A 17,133-nucleotide genomic window follows, 5' to 3' on the forward strand; every position below is an offset into this window, starting at 1 on the left:
TCAAAGGGTTATCTGATAATCAAAAGGGGATTTCACAGTATTGAAGCAAATGCTAAAATAACTTTTTATGACTAAGCTGTACTATTAGTAAAGAGACGTGTATTAGTTTCCAGAGTATGCATTAATACATACTTTACATTTAGTAAGAATTTCTTTGCACTTAAATAAATGTAATTATTTGGCCCTTGCATCCGATGTCATGAGTATATGATAAGTATTTGACCGATACACGCAGTCGTGCAATACGACACGCCTTACGCCAATAAATATCACGTGGGAAGCAATGCAGGAATTCGTCACATGCGAGATGCCATGAAGTGTTGAGTTATGGAATTTAGAGAACGGCATGGTAGTTGGGTATCACAAATATAACTGATCCCTAAAGGCTATATCTAACTGCATTACCCGAAATCGACTGGGGTCTACGAGTTTCAGAAGTGGAAGGTGAATGGTGTCAGTAAGAATGTGACTCAAGTTGGCAGAACTACGAAGCTGATAACTGATGGCTGCTGTACAGAAAAAATTCGAGAGACACATCAGAAATTTCAGTAGACACTCAGGAAAATTGTATCGGAAATTTCAGTAGACACCCAGGAAAATTGCATCAGATATTTCAGTAGACACCCAGGAAAATTGTATCAGAAATTTCAGTAGACACCCAGGAAAATTGTATCAGGAATTTCAGTAGACACCCAGGAAAATTGCATCAGATATTTCAGTAGATACCCAAGAAAATTGTATCAGAAATTTCAGTAGACACCCAGGAAAATTGTTTCAATGAATACCATCCGCAACACAACTGCAAGGTTTCCGTGTTTAATGCATGAGCTCCATGAAGAGTTTATGCACCTTTGCTCATAAAGTTTAACTGCGTTTCTCAGTAAACTATGGTACACTGTACGAAAACTGTGGACCACACATCAGAAGAATTGGAACGACGAATCAGAAGTTCCATCCCATGCCTTTCATATGGCAGTATCTGAGTTTGACTATTTAGAAGGTATCGGTCTGACGTCTTTCTGAAAATGCGTCTTCTGTCAGAATGTATTGTGTTCACAATAAAGATCGGGGGTTGGAATAATGATTTGGGGATGTTTCTCATGGTATGGATTGAGACTCAAGGTCTAAATTCTGGGTAAGCTCCAACGCCGACGCATGCTGCACTATTTTTGAATGTGAGTGCGATTTCTACGTCGCTGAAGTTTTGCGGGATGGACGGATATTACTTCCCGAATGAAAAAGCCTGATATCACTTTATAAGGTAGTACATCATGGATTGGTACGGTGACAATGGTCACTAGCCGTTTTCCAAGGACTTGGGAAATTCGTGACCCAAAATGTAAAGCTGTAATTGCGTCTTGTAATGGTTTAGTTTTTTAAAAGATTTCAATAGTTGATAAGCTATATAATTAAAAAAAATATTTTCATATTTATTCATAGGTGTTTAAATACTTATTGTTAGATGGTTTATTAAGAGGTACAGCGCTTAAAAAAGGCTAAAGCCTTGAATAATTTTTTTAATCTAATGATCGTCCGAGACTCAATCTTAAATGTATCGAGAGCCTAGGCCTAATTAGGCTAATTAATTTGTTTCGATTGCATTTTAATTTAAGAAATTAGGCACAGAAAGGTATTTTCTCTAAATTAACATACCTTTTCTGACGAATTTGTCCTTTAAAATATAGGGGGATACCGAATTCTAAAAATGACCCCAATAGTTAAGGCAGAAGAGCGCTTGTAAGTTTGGGCCCCTAGATATTAATTACAATTGTTGCGTGTCAGCATCTCAAAGAAGTCATATTTTTATACTTTCGTTTCTCAAAAACTAAGCAACAGATTTCCTTTAAATGTTAGATTTTATCATTTAAAATTACATAAATATAATTGGTATATTTAAGAATTCAAATTTTTTGGGGTATTAAATTAAATAATAATAAAATATATCTAATTGTTATTTTTTTATATGGAGATTATATGGATTTTTTTATTTCGATTTAGAAACCGAATTTCGAACCTTTTTTTTGCAATAACAATCGGGAGCATATTTTCGGTATTGTGGCAATATATTATTTGCTGAAACTCAAGAATCAAAATCCGTCGCAAAAAAAGGTATATTTTTTTCCTCCAGGAAACACGTTTTTTGTACGGTTTCTAAATTTGAAATATTAATCACAAATTAATTTGTGCTTTAAACTTTAGTCTTTCGAGCCATAAAGATTTAGTACAAGTATGTGAAAATAGGTAGAGAATAGTTATATCAAAAGTTATAAAAGGTGTTTACTTTTTTATGAGCATTCTGCATCCATTATAGAGGGATAACCTTTCACCGAGTTAGAGAAATGTTATTTTTCTTTTGTCTCATACTTCATAAATTATTGCTTTAAGTTTTAATTGTTATTAATTTTAAAATTAAAAATGTTTTTGCTCTTTACAATATCACCACAAATTTTTGAAAATAAGCTACTGAGAAACAATAAAAATAACTTTAAGTTCATGTCTAACTGTATCTTAAAAAAAGTGCAGAAAGTTTACTGTTAATTTAATCCCTCATCACAAAATCCTGTCTCGTAAATTCTATTTCTTTTTATAAATATGTAATGACTATTTAAAAAAAGTTTTTAAAGCAACTCTCCAAGAGCTTTTGCTATTCTATGATTCAGGTTACGTGCTTTTGAAAGCTTGCATCACGAACACTAAGAAGGCTTGAGAAACACTTTTATCACGTCCCAAAATAATTTATAATTAAGATATAATAAGGTAAATATAAAGTTTTCTTTCAAAAAAAGTAAAAAAAATAAAATAAATAAAAGTCCGTTCTTTTGTAAGACCCACTTCGCAATTCACTTTCTTGTCTAGACAAATTTAATATTTATTTTTCTCTTACAATTTTTGTATGTTTTCTTGAAAGCAGATAAACTTTGCATTTGATCTCAAACAGAAAATTTTTAACTGTTTTTTAGATTTTCCTACTTGTGGGATCTACTTGAATAATCTATCACATATCTTAGAAAAATATAAATGCTTTATTAAAGTCTTCATAAAGCTCAAAAGGATTTTTTTTGTGGTTATTCAAGGAATTTCAAACAAATTTATTGAAATAAAAATTGTTTTAAAATTTAGAGGAAGTAACGAAATCACAGCATATAAAATAAAATAATTATTATTTTTACGTGATATATTACATAAGTTCGGAAGTAATCTTGTTATGAAAGTCTATTTTCATGGAGGATTTGATTTGATTTAAATTAGGTAGACTTAACTTTTTTGGAAAGAAGAGTTTTTCATTATTTCATAGTTTCATATAAGAGTTATTCATTATTTTATATGGCATATGCATTCAGTATGCCTTAATTGAATATAACTTCATTGATATATTATGTTTAACCCATACCAAGCTCCATTTTATACCAAAACATTGATATTAATTAATTATGTAAATCACTTCGTATGATCTGCTCGATCTTGCTCATTTAAGCAAAATTATGACGAACACTGTAAAAAAATTCCGAATCATATTACGGTAAAAAGTACTTCCTGTCTTCTGAGTGCAGAGCTTGCGAAATCAATTTTGTCGGAAATTTTTATAGTAAAACATTGGTGTAAGAAATTAAGAGAATTCGCAGACTTGGTCGATAATCTCTAGAACTACTGGACCGATTTTAAGGTAATTTGATCTGTACATACGTTGATACAATACAAAACAAATAACCATTCAACATTTGTAATACACACGCATGTTCATGCATAACACTCGATGGAGTCGGAAGGTATGAAATTGTCACAGGTATGAAATTAGAAACTGCCTTATTTCGAGTATGAAATCACACTGCAAGGCATGTATATTTGTAAGAGTGGACCATATTAACTCATTTTTCTTTTATTTATTCTGCAACAGCTGTTTCATACCTTCCGACTCCAAAGAGTGTTTCACACTATCATGCGCGTGTGTTTCAATTGTTGAATGGTTATTTGTTTTGTAATGTATCAATGTATATGCAGATCAATTTTCATTAAAATCGGTCCAGTAGCTCTAGAGATAATCGACCAAGTTCAATAATTCTCTTAATTTTTTACACCAGTGTAAATATTACTATATAAATATGACGGTTCATCATATTTGTTTTTTTCCCATGTACTTTTCTGTATAATGGACTGGCAACGTGAGCTTCTGTGCATCTTACCATAATTTGATTCAGAATGTCTTACAGTATGAGAACATGACGCTCATTTAATGAAAATATGTAGATGTATAGTTCAATCGATAAATGTATGTGGACTATTATTAAAGTAAAGAAAAGTATATATTTAGATAAAAAGTGTATTTTTTATATTAAAATTAAATAATACAGATTATTATTAAAGTTCTTGATTATTTCATTACAATTATATGGTTTACACAGTCGGTGTGTCTTAATTGAATATAACTTCATAGCTATATTGTGTTTTGTCCATACCATGTTTCATTTTGTACGAAAACAGTGATATTTAAATAAGTACGAAAAACATTTGTTACGGTCTGCTATATTTTGTTTATTTAAGCGGAATATCTGGATCGAACTATGGTAAAAATTGTAGCATTTGTTAAATAATTTTTGTTGTAAAACCATTTTTACCGTAGTGTTTCGTACCTTAATTTTTATACAATAACATTTACAGAAAAGCCACTCAATAACTGTAATTAAATAAATGTTACTGTAAAAATTACGGTACATCATATTTCCTTTTCTTTCATAAAATTTTACGCCATGGCACAGTGAGTACCGGTACATTTTACCATAATTTGATCTGGAATATTTTACAATGAGAGAAAATGACGCGCATTTTACGGAAATACGTAAATGTTCAGTTCAAGCAATTATTATATGGAAATTATGGATAAAGTAAAAAATATATAAATTTATATAAAAAGTGTTTTTTCCTGAATAAAAATGAAATAATACATATTTATTAAGAAAAGAGAATTTTCGTAACAGGTTATTACAATTTTAATATAAAACCATGAACTTATGTGAATAAGTATATTTTCCATATTCGAGTGAAATAAATCAGATTTATTAGCAATATTTTCGCAACTGTTTTATAAAAGAATTTATGCAACTAAAAGCATCCAATGCGTAGGCTAATTTTAATTCTGAATCTAGAACTAAATTTTAGAAACAACATTAACTTTTTTTACTCCTGTAAAACAATGAAAAACTTTTGATTTTAAACTTTTCCTAAATCCATCTGGGATTAGAAGACGCTTCAAGGAAAAATTCCCGAAGTTCATTTAATCCCGAGGAGACAAGATAGATAGACAGATAGTGGGAGTCAAGAAAAGTGGTATTTCGAAACCCTCTCCTCCGGGATGTTCAGGGCGCAAATGAAAATAAAAGTTTCGGAATTAGAAGCAACTTTCCGGCAGCGATTTACTCCATAATTTAATAAAGAAGGAATTTCCCGTTCCAGAATTTTAATCAGCTAATTCTTGGAAGAGGAAAAGTTTGTAATTAGAGAAGATTTGGAAACCTTAAAGTATTTTTTTTTCTTACAGAGTTTTTGGATGATGGATCGATGATCTTAAGAAAGATTCATTTAAAATCTTTAAGCGTGAATTAACTTTTAAGTGTTTATTTTTGGTATTCAATAATTGCTGGAAGTTTATTTGAGTTAATTGATTTATTTCATTTATTGTCCTTCCTTTCTTATCTTCCTTGAGTCATTGGTAGGTGGTACGAAATCTCTTCGCATTATCTCAAGATGGCCAACTCCGTTTAATTTAACTAGCTCTTCTTGAGTATTTTATTTATGTTTCTAAAATACACTAATAGTTTGAAAACGTTTAAAATAGTTTCGAATTAAGTGAGGTAAAAATATTAGCAGCAAACCGATTCTTTTCTCTAAACTTATAGAAAAAGCAAAACATAAAATTATAGACATAATATTTACTAATAAAAATCTCTGAATCACCTATGCTGACCAAAAATCGCCTCAGTGGTAGAGGGATCATGCGTTAGAGTCCTCTCGCCATCGGGTTAACCCTGGGAGGTTTTGCATGGTTTGCATCTCCATGTTACTCAAATGAGGATTAATTTAATCAAAAAGTCCTCCACGAAGGTTAGTTCATTCCAATGCCAATGCTTCAAAGTTACATGGCTACGGAGTTGAACATTGGTCATCGTAAACATAGAAACGGATCAACTGTTCAACGCCAGTTATAAAACAAAATAAATCATGAGCGCTGGAGCCTCGGTTGCTCAGGGTCCTCCCAATGAGGGGCTCCAGGTTGGAATCCCAGCGGCGGCTGGTTGATACGAATTCTGCTTTCGTCTCTCATCGACGGCAGTGCTGATGTAAATTATCCTCAGTGGTAAATGGATCATGGATTAGAATCCCCTTTCTGTCACGCTAACCATGGATGGTTTTCATGGTTTTCCTTTCCATATAACACAAATGCTGGTTAGTTCTATCAAAGCGTCCTCGACGAAGGCCAGTTTGCTTTGATGCTTGCTCTAGGATTTCCTTTGTCTTCTGGATTGTGGTAATAATTGCAAGGCAATGGAAAGACTTAAACTCAGAATTTGGATGGCTGTTGAATGCTGGTTATAAAATAAAATGTGCTGGTCGATATGAATTCTGCTCCTGACTCTGGCCGACCACAGCACTGAAGTAAAATATTCTCAATGATAGACGTTTGCCGTCGGCTAACCATGCGAACGTTATGTGGGTTTACTCTTCGCATAACGCAAATGTGGGTTAGTTCCAAAAAAAGTACTCCACGAAGGCTAGTTCATCCCAATGCATGATTCATGAGTTCACTTGTCTTCTAGGTTGGGTTCAAAATTGAGAGGAGATGGAGTTTAAAATTGATAGTTGAAAACCCAAAAATAGGACGGATCCTTAAACCATGTTCTAAAATGAAAGAACATGACCACTGAAAAAAAATTGATACCCAAAAAATCATAAACTGTTTCTCGCTGTTGACATCATTGTTTTTTGGACAACGCTTTAAGAAAATAATTTAATTGAAGGAACTTATTACTAGGTGAATAAAAACAAAAAAGTTGGCATTTAATGCAAAGCATCAATTGAAACAATTGATTTGGAAATGCAACATTAGTTATATAGTTGGTATGAGTGAATGAGTAGTTATCAACATGAGAAATAGAACCTGGTTATCTGATTGACAAGGGAACACTAATCTCCACACCATCCCATTATATAGCGCACACTGTTTTAATTTAGATAAAAATAGTTATTGGGACACACGAAAGAGAAAAATGTTTAGAAGCTCGCGCTTCGTTAAATATCACGTGACTTCAATACAATGTGATTGTTAAAAATCACAAAATGCAGCCTAAGGATCTAAACGTCCAATAAAAGTTTTTATTCTGAGAGTGAAAATTAATTTTAATAAATGAAACGAGTATGCTAAAACTCATTTACTCTGAATTATATAGAATAAAATTAAAAAAAATATAAAAAATATTAAATGTTCAATATTTTTTTGTGTTTAAGATGCATTCAAAATCTATATTAATAACAAGCTTAAACTATTCGCTATGATTTTCGTATCTCACTCATAAAGAATATAAATGCATCCAAAGAAGTTTAAGTTTATAAGACGTTTGTTATTGCATTTAATTAGATACCATCAAATGACATCATCGTAGGTAATTCGTGGCATTTGAGGATTCAGAAGCCAATCAGGCTCGACACACACGCGTGACGCTGCTTACGGGTATCTAATTAAATCTCATTCAAATCACGTGGTTAGGCTTATTCACTTCTACTTCTCGAGTTGCAAATGCCCAATTACGTATTTTATTAACTGATAGGAGCTTAGTAACTGCTATATATCAATGGAGAATTTACTTAGAACCAAATTTTATTCGTAAATTAAAATATTTTCTGAATGCTTTACCACTTATGAATGAATAAAAAAAAGAAATTTTTTAAGTTTCCCTCAGGGTCCTCGAAAAAAGAATCAATACTTTGAAAGTTTCCCAGAATTCATGTATATTTATAGCTAAGTTTTATAATCCGGAATATAATAATACAAGAAGCAATACAGTGGTGAAAAATCAATTTATTTGTGAAATATTTTGTCAGAATTAGTTATGTTGAGTATAAAATGCTAAAAAAGCCTAAGCTTTAGTATAAGCATTGGAAATCCTTAGGGCGAGACGAATATTTTTTACTGAAAGATTAAATAAAAGTTCGTGATAAGTGAGTGTATTTTAAAATTTATTGGCGTGCTTTATTTCCCCTCGGTTAGTTTTTGAAATTTATTTCCTATAAAATCGCCAAATGCAGTTTCGCCAAATCCTCCAACGTTAACACTTTTTATTCTCATATTTTATCCTAAGAGCTTAAGAAAAATATTTCTTTTGCTGTCATTCTTATCTTTCTATAGGATTCAGAAGATATTTCACGGGTCTTTCATAACCTCAAACGATTTTCTCGGAAATTGTCGTCTTCTTTTCAAAACTATTCTTCTTTTCTTAAATGGCTTTACTTCAATCTGAATTCAATAGGACTAACTTTTTTCAATTTTGATGATATTTTTAAAAACTGATATAAACAGAGAAGAAAACTAATACATTTTATCAAAAATTTTAGTTTTCAAGAATTAAGAAAGTTTAAAACTTTACAAAGCCATTTTGTTTGGTCACAATTTTTGTTTTTAATATAAAATTATAATTATTAATTACACCAAATAATTTTTTTTGTAGGATATTTTGTAGATCTTGCATAATATCATCTAATAATTGTGGAATTTGCCGATTTTGAATTCAATTTATACTTCTTTTTTAAAATGTTTTAGCTTCAATTCAATGATTACTTAATGTTTTTCTTTCAGAATATATTTTTAAAAACTAATATTAGTCGTCTTGGAATTCACTTTATTCTTCTTTTCTAAAGTATCTTTGCTCCAATCTAAATTCAATAAAATTATTATTTTTCGTTTTGAAAAAAAATTTAAAAACTGATAAAAATAGAGAAGTAAACTAATATATTTTATCTAAAAATTTACTTTTCAGGAATTTAGTACTTTGAATTAAGTAAGTTCTTACTTTGAATTAATACTTTGAATTAATTATTTAAATTCACGAATTTGGAACTTTGAATTTTAAACTTTGAATTTGGAACTTTGAATTATTCGGTATTTTGAATTTAACAATACCATGCGCTTTTCCCTTTTATAATAAAATTATAATTTCCAATTGCAACAAATATTAACTTTTTGTAAGATATTTCATGAACCCACCATTATATGATAAAATAATCGAGCATATAGGACAATAAATGTTTTAACTTCAATCTGAATTTAATTCGACTTAATGCTTTTCTTTTTGAATATATTTAAAAAAATTAATATTAGTCGTCCTTGAATTCAATGTATTCTTTTTTTCTTAAGTATCTTAGCTCCAATCTGAATTAAATGGGACTTATTTTTTCTTTTTGAAAGTATTTTTAAAAGCAAATATTATTTGGTCTTTGAATTAAATTTATTCCCAGTTTCTTAAGTGCCTTAATTTAAATCTAAATTCAATGAGATTTATTTATTTTCTTTACGAAGATATTTTTAAAAATTGATAAAAACAGCGAAGAAAGCTAATAAATTTTATCAAAAATTGTTGTTTTTAAGAATTTAGAAAGTTTAAAATTTCTCAACGTCTTCTTGGTCAAAATTATGTCCGAGATAACCTGTCTGGCAGGGCGATGGACTCACGTATGTCAGAACGTGAGTCCGAATCCTGTCGGCCGATGACTCACCGTGTAGTAAAGGGTGACAGGTGCACGTTAAATCTGGTGGGTCACAAAGTCCTCCATGTTCCCATAACTAATCCATACCTCTGGGGGGACTAGAATGGAGATTGACAATTTTCTGGTTCAGGTCAAAATTATGATCTGCGGTAGAATGTATGAATGGATACGTCTTATAAATGGGTGTGACGTATGGGTGTGGCAGAAGATGGTTTCTTGGCCATATATGACGCCACTGGAAGACAAGAACAATCGTACCCCCTCTGCCTTAATGGACAACAACAATACAAAATTATAATTTTAAATTATAATTAATATTATCTTCCTGTTGGATATTTTATGAATCTGTCATAATGTCATATAATAATAGTAGAATTTCTCGATCCTTAATTTCAATCTATTCTTCTATCTGTTCAATCTATTGAGTGTTTTAACTTCAATGTGAATTCGATGGGACTTACTTTTTTTTAAAGATGTTTTTATAAAATGGCATAAATAGAAAAGACATTCGAATTTATTTGATCAAAAATTTTAGTCCTCAAGCAATTAGAAAGCTTAGAGCTTAATAACATAAAATTTTGGTTTTCATTATAAATTACAACAAATATTATATTTATGTTACGTAACGTAATAATCGTAGAAATTGTCGATCTTTGAATTCGATTTTGTTCTTCTTTAAAGATAACTTAATCGAAATAAAATGTTTTGTAGAAACAGCTAAATTATTTTCGCTTCAAATATTATACCTTCAACTAAACATTTCAAAGTTAACCTGGCTTTATCAAAAATATAGAAATGAGAAACGCATTGCTAGGACTTTATTAAAATTCAGTGCTCTTATTTACTAATCCATTGATGTAATGCTACAATGCTAATCAAATTGCAACGTAAATCATTGTACTGAAACATCTTAGATATCTTTTAAGCAGTGCAAAGTTAATTCTGACTTAAAACCTACATCAGAGAAAAAAACTTTTGTACTGTATGTTTCATTAAAAAGATGAATTCCTAAAGTAGTAATTTTTTATCATATATTTTGAATTGAAACAAATTTTAAACACAGAAATACCTACTCTAGTATAGGACTTTAAAATTACGGAAATAAATGCTAGGTTGAGTTCCAGTACCGAGATTTTTAACCAGATTTAGTCACCTAAATCCTGGGAAGTAATGATTAATGACTTTTTATTTTGAGGTATTTTGATAAAAAAATTTTTTTGTAAGTATTCAATAAATTTAATATTTTTAGAGTTTAAGGGTTTGAGTCTATGAATTGACGGTTTTGTCATCGCGTGAAATAATGCTTATTAGAAAATAGTGCATAATAACTGTTGTTAGACTTAATTATGCAAATTTTACATTGCTTGGGCTCACAAAAATTGGAAAAATAGGATATTATTGATTGCAATATTCATTGATTGTAATAATCTTTCATCTAGTTGGGAAAAATTTTGCCCTTTTGATAACTTTTATTTAGTAAAGTATTTTTTTAAATGTTAAAAATAATTGTTCGTTTTATAAAGTCTAGACAATCTTACCGAGATTGTGCAGTTTAAAATTAAAATTTATTTTTAAGTTTATAGTACAGTTTAAGATTTAAACTTTGCTTCGGGTTTATAGAGCAGTTTAAAATTAAAGCATTGCTTTGGATTTATTGTACAGTTTAAAATTAATTCATTGCTTCTGGTTTATAATACAGTTTAAAGTATAAACTTTGCTTCGGATTTATAGTGCAGTTTAAAATCAAAGCTTTGATTCTGGTGTAAGGCACACAAACTCTAGCCTTTTTATTTACCATGGTGAAAAAAACCTTCGAGAAACGCAACTAAAACTAGTAGTTAATTAAGTTAATTATAACTTCAGTACAATAAACTTAATAAAAAACCTACTTTAGTTAATAACTGTGTTTAGCAATTTAAAATTATCCCACGAACTTCTAATTAACTTAATAATGAAAGAAGTGGAATTTGGTCATAAAAATAGAAAGCTACTGTTGATGTAATTTGTTATGACCAATTATTACAGGTAATAATTAATTGACGAAAACGTCAAACTAAAATCTTTGCTCAACCGAAATTACTTTACATAATAACTCGCAAATGGGAGAATACTTTGAAAAGGGAACTTTAACTTCATTAGAGAAATAAAAGTTTTCCACCATCGATTGAATGGCGCTTTTCCGCTGTTGCAAAATGTTCAGATCGCAAAATAAATCAGCCACTATTACAATGAGCAGGGGCGTCCAGACGTGACGGGGGCTTGACCAATCATCCTTCGAACCATAAAAGAACGGGGGAAATTTTTCAAACACAAACAAAAGAGTGTGGCATTGGAAAACAGCGCTATCCCTCCCTAATTACGAACGGTAATTTGTTTAATGATCTTTTAGTTTATGGTAGACTCTTCCACCTTTGTAATCAACTTAGAGGTAAAATGGTATGCTATTATTTCCAGAAAGTAATACATTTTATAAATTTTTATGCCAAGATATCATTAAACTATAAAGTAATCATTAACGAATAAAAATTTTATTTCTTGTCTGTATTTTTTACTTTTGTTCTTTTCTTTCTTAATTGACGATATTGATATCAGACAATAAAATAAAAACACAATTTAGCTGGAATCAAATTTTTGGAACAATTATTTTTAACAACACTGTTTAACAACACGGCCCTTTATTAAAAAGGAAGTTGAAATTAATAACTTTTCTCCTGAGGTCCCAAGAGGGGAAGATAATGAAGATATCACACACTGAATTAGTTTGTTGCGTTGGTCTTTGCGAAGGATTAAAATCTTGACCCGTAGTTGACCAACTTTATGTACATAAATTATCAGCAATAACATCACTAATGATTTTATCATAGTAATTTTTAATAAATAGACGATTGGAGAATGGTGTTTTATTTAAAGTTAAATATTTAAAAAAATAAATTTCGTTTTAACATACGGTAATATAATAAATAATTCAAAATTTGTATTTAGTTTAACACGCATTATTAAACTTTTTATTAGACTACGCACATTTAGTTTAACACACAATTTACTTAAAATCTGTAACTTTTTCGTAACACAAAGTAACGTAATTAACCGTGGTTATGTTATTTCTAACAACTAATATTCAACTAAGCAAGTCACTAGAAATGAATATTTTTTAAACTCTATTTGGTCAGAAATTTTTTGATCGATTTTGTTTGAAGATTTGAATCAAAGTTTACAATTACAATATTTAAAATCATTCTCTGTTACTATTTTCATTCTAAAATTGTGATGAAAAAAGTAGCAGCCTGAGCATCGAATTACATGTTAAGTTTAGGGTAAACAATATTTTTCCTCTTTACGGTTTCGAAACTGTTTTCTAGTAGTATGGTTAAGAAGGCATTAATACAGAACTATGCGCTTTTTTTAACCATTTACAACTAGCATGGTTTCAAAACCACAAAAAAAATAGTTTAACTAGACATTGGAGATAGTTTAGCAGTTTTATAGCTCTGTTTTCAATGCGTGAATGAGAGTATCGTAGTCTAACACCCCAGATTCAGAAATTAGCGGATGCAGGACACTGGTGTTGAAGGAGTGTTGAGAACGCTGGAACTTGAAACCCCTAGTCTGTCGGTCATGAGATTGACAGAATAACTATCTCGGCTATAATATACATCCATCATTAGACAACTAAGTGGTTTCATTAGGTGGATCTAGTTGGTGCGTTAAAATTCCGATTGTTTAACAGTATTAGGTAAAAGCAGTTAATTAACGGTTTTTCTTACAGTTAACAGTTTCAATATCATCTTATCAATGATTATTTGTCTGTTTTATGTATATGTGGTAAAATGACAATAAATAAATTGTTATTCAACCCTTTTTTAGAGAAATTTCTAAGAGTGTGTTGGATTTTATAATATCTTAAAACACAAAAGTTTTTCGATCATTTTTATATAAAATAACAAATAACTATTTAAAATAATATTTAAATGGAATTATTAATGGTATAACTGATATAGTTGCGAGAAAAAATATTTTAATTTGCTTAATAAGTTTCGGTTTTAAAGGGAAGTGTTATAAAAACGTAAAATTAATATCAATGGTGGACAAATTTTGATCACTTTTCTGACTGAATTATTGGCACTTACATTATATACTTTGAAGGTCAAAAATCCGAAAAGTTCAGTAAAAGTACAATTTTTGTGAGTGATTAGGATTGATATCGGAGGCACTTATTAATTAGTATATTTAAGTTATACTTCTTGAACCATACATTTGTTGAAAAGTTATTCACATGATCTTTTTTATGTTTGACATATTGAACCTATTTTTAAGCACATAGCGTAGTTAAATGTTTATGGTCTTATTATTTTGTACGCTAGTCCAAAAATACAATAATATTGATTTTTTAAAATTCAGTGTTAATTTAACTAACTAACTAACTCCCTGGCATTACAGTCCATGTTGGACCATGGCCTCACTAACAATTTTCCTCAAAAGTCGCCTGTCTCTAGCTCGTTGTTTCCAGTTTCGGACTTTTAGAGTCTTGAGGTCTTTTTCCACCTCGCCTAACCATCTCTTGGCCTGGCCTTCCTTTTTTCCTTTTTGCCCTGGCACTGCCCTTGAATATCTTCTTTGTGCCTCTGTTTTCCTCCATTCTCTCCAGGTGTCCTAGCTATTCTCTTTTCAATTCTCTTCTTCTAGCCATTCTCTTTTCAATTTCTTCACAATTCTCTTCACTTTTACATAATTTATTATATCTTTTTCTTTAAATAGTCTTGCAATTTCAAAATTGCATCGCCTTCTCCACAGATCACCCTCTTTGACAGGTCCAAAAATAGTTCTAAGAATTATAGTGTTAATTTAATAATGTTAATTTAACTGTGTGTTAATTAGTAGTGTTAGTTTAACTGTGAATACTAATAGTGTTAATTTAACTGTGATGGCAATTTCCTTGTTTTATCTAGTTTTTGCTAAAATTTTAAATTATAAATTTGTCATATTTTACAGTTTTTAACATATTTATTACTGTTTGAATAAATTGCACAAATCAGACACCAGTCAAGTTTAAAATAATATGAGAAATAGCTTCTGAACGAAAGAAACGAAATCAAAATTTGTTTATCCAAGACATCATTAAATATTAAATTTATTTTATGGATTCCAGACTTTAAAAGCTTTCTCAAGATATTTTGCAAAATAAAAATAAATTTTGATGTTTTATTTTGCTTTTAGATTGCGCAGCACTGAAATTTTAAGCATATTTCAAGAAGATTTTTTTCTTCCAAAAATTGCCAAGAGCATTATAATTTCTTTTTAAGAAGAGTTAGCTAGATCGGTTGTCGGAAAATTATTTTTTGTTTGGACGGACGTCAGAAAAGTACTTATTCAGATTTATTTTTTGTTAGGATTTTAAGTGCTTGTAATATTTGGGGAATTTTGCTCCCATGAGAAATTGTGAATCCTAGCAACCTTACGGATTTCGGAAGAAGAAATGAAAATAGTACGAAGATTTAAAAATATTTAATGATAAAGGAATTAATTTAATCTTATCATGCAAGTTATAAAAAGATACTTTCTTTAGTGTTTTAATTTATTTTAAATGTTTCATCGTTTTTATTTTGAACTAAAAACAGTTCATAATTTGAGATACCTTGTTTCACTATGAAAATGAAAATTCATGAAATGGTATAGCGAAATATAATATAAAATTTGAACCATGAAGTAACCTTAGAATTAAATCGCAAATTCGAACATCACGATTTAAAAATGGACGACAATGTCGCAAAAAATGACTCATTAGTTAGAGAACTGAGTGAAGGTTTAGGGTTCTATCCCCGTTATGGGTTTAGAGCTAACTCAGCTTCAGATCAACACGCACCAACTTACCTGGTAAGTAAAGATGGATGGTGCTCAATGATGACCGCATTGCCACTATAATGCCATTGGTCTAAATAGCAATTTAGCCTTAAATTACAAATCCCTTGTTCTTGGTTGTGGACGAGCTTTATAAATAGAATTTCAAATGTTATAAATATTTATCATATAAATATGTGCTTTTTTAATACATATACAAATATGATTCTTCATTTAATGCTTTTACATATAAATAAACCTCAAAAATGGAAAAGAGAGTTTAGATATTAAGGGAAAGAGTCGGTGGTTCATGAATCCATGATATATCACCCAGTTATTGTTATATTTTTCTCAAAAAACACTGAAACCATTTTTTTCCCAATCATTTCACTGAGGAACAATTTTATTTTTGTTTTCTGTTGAATTTTTTTAAACAGATCTTGGCTTTCATATTTCGCATTTAAAATCTTATATCTGTTTTCCCTCCAAGCTACATTTTTTTTAATTTTAAAAAATGACATTTTTAGTCTATTCTTAAAATTTTGCTATTTTAAAAATGTCGTATAAATAATAAGGTGTCTCATAAATATTGGGAGAAATTTCCAGGAGAGTTAGGGCACATTATCAGGATTAAAGGGCAGATAAATCCATTAGAGGAAATGTCGTCATGCGCAGCTAGGGGTGCTCGTCTATTATGAACCGTGTATTCATGTACTTTTGATCAGGCCATAATAGGAAAGCGCCCCCGGCGGCATCTGAGAACATTTCCGCGTATGGGTTGCTATACAATTTTAACCCTGATATTGTGCCCTCAATCTTCTAGAAGTTTGCAGCAACATTTATGAGATCTCCTGTGTTGTATAACGTTTTTAAGCTTGTATATTTTGTCAAAAAAATGTACTAAAAATGTCTTTTGAAAAATTTGTGGCTTTATAAGAAAAACTATTTCAGATTTGAAACCCCCTCTCCTGAATTTAGAAAGATTAAGTATTTATATAAATGCAGGAAAAAATTTGCCTCCCAGTCTTTTCTCTTCTTCCTGGAACATAATTTATCATATACAGTGAAGCCTCTCGATAACGACCACTCTCTGTTTCACAGTAAAATGGCCGTTAATGGAGGTTGTTCGTTCTTAGAGGTTATCCCTGTTGACTTCAAAGTGTTATCGAAGGTACATGATCTTTCGCAAGCAATTTCAATTTCAATCAGTGTCATTTCCTTGTCGGCGAAATTCCCCTTGTGTTGGCGTCGTGATCGATAAATAAAATTGAATAAAATTTAACGTCTATAAAAATGATCCCTACTGATATAATTATGAGTAAAAACAAGTTTACCATTTATGGATGACAGATCTATTTTGAATAAATTCATAATTATGTTTTTTGTTTTGGAATTAATTTAATTTTAATACATAAAAATTATTTAGATTTAAAAATGAGAAGAGGTTTGTTTGTTTGAATTGCTTAGTTTTTCTAAAATAACTTTTTTTCCTTCCAAATTTAACTTTCAAGTCTAAAAATAAATCATTGATAGTATTCCATAGTGCTC

This window comes from Parasteatoda tepidariorum, chromosome 10, assembly GCF_982258835.1.
Source record: "Parasteatoda tepidariorum strain Cologne lab strain chromosome 10, Ptep-v5.0, whole genome shotgun sequence".
In the NCBI taxonomy this organism is placed as follows: Eukaryota; Metazoa; Arthropoda; class Arachnida; order Araneae; family Theridiidae; genus Parasteatoda; species Parasteatoda tepidariorum.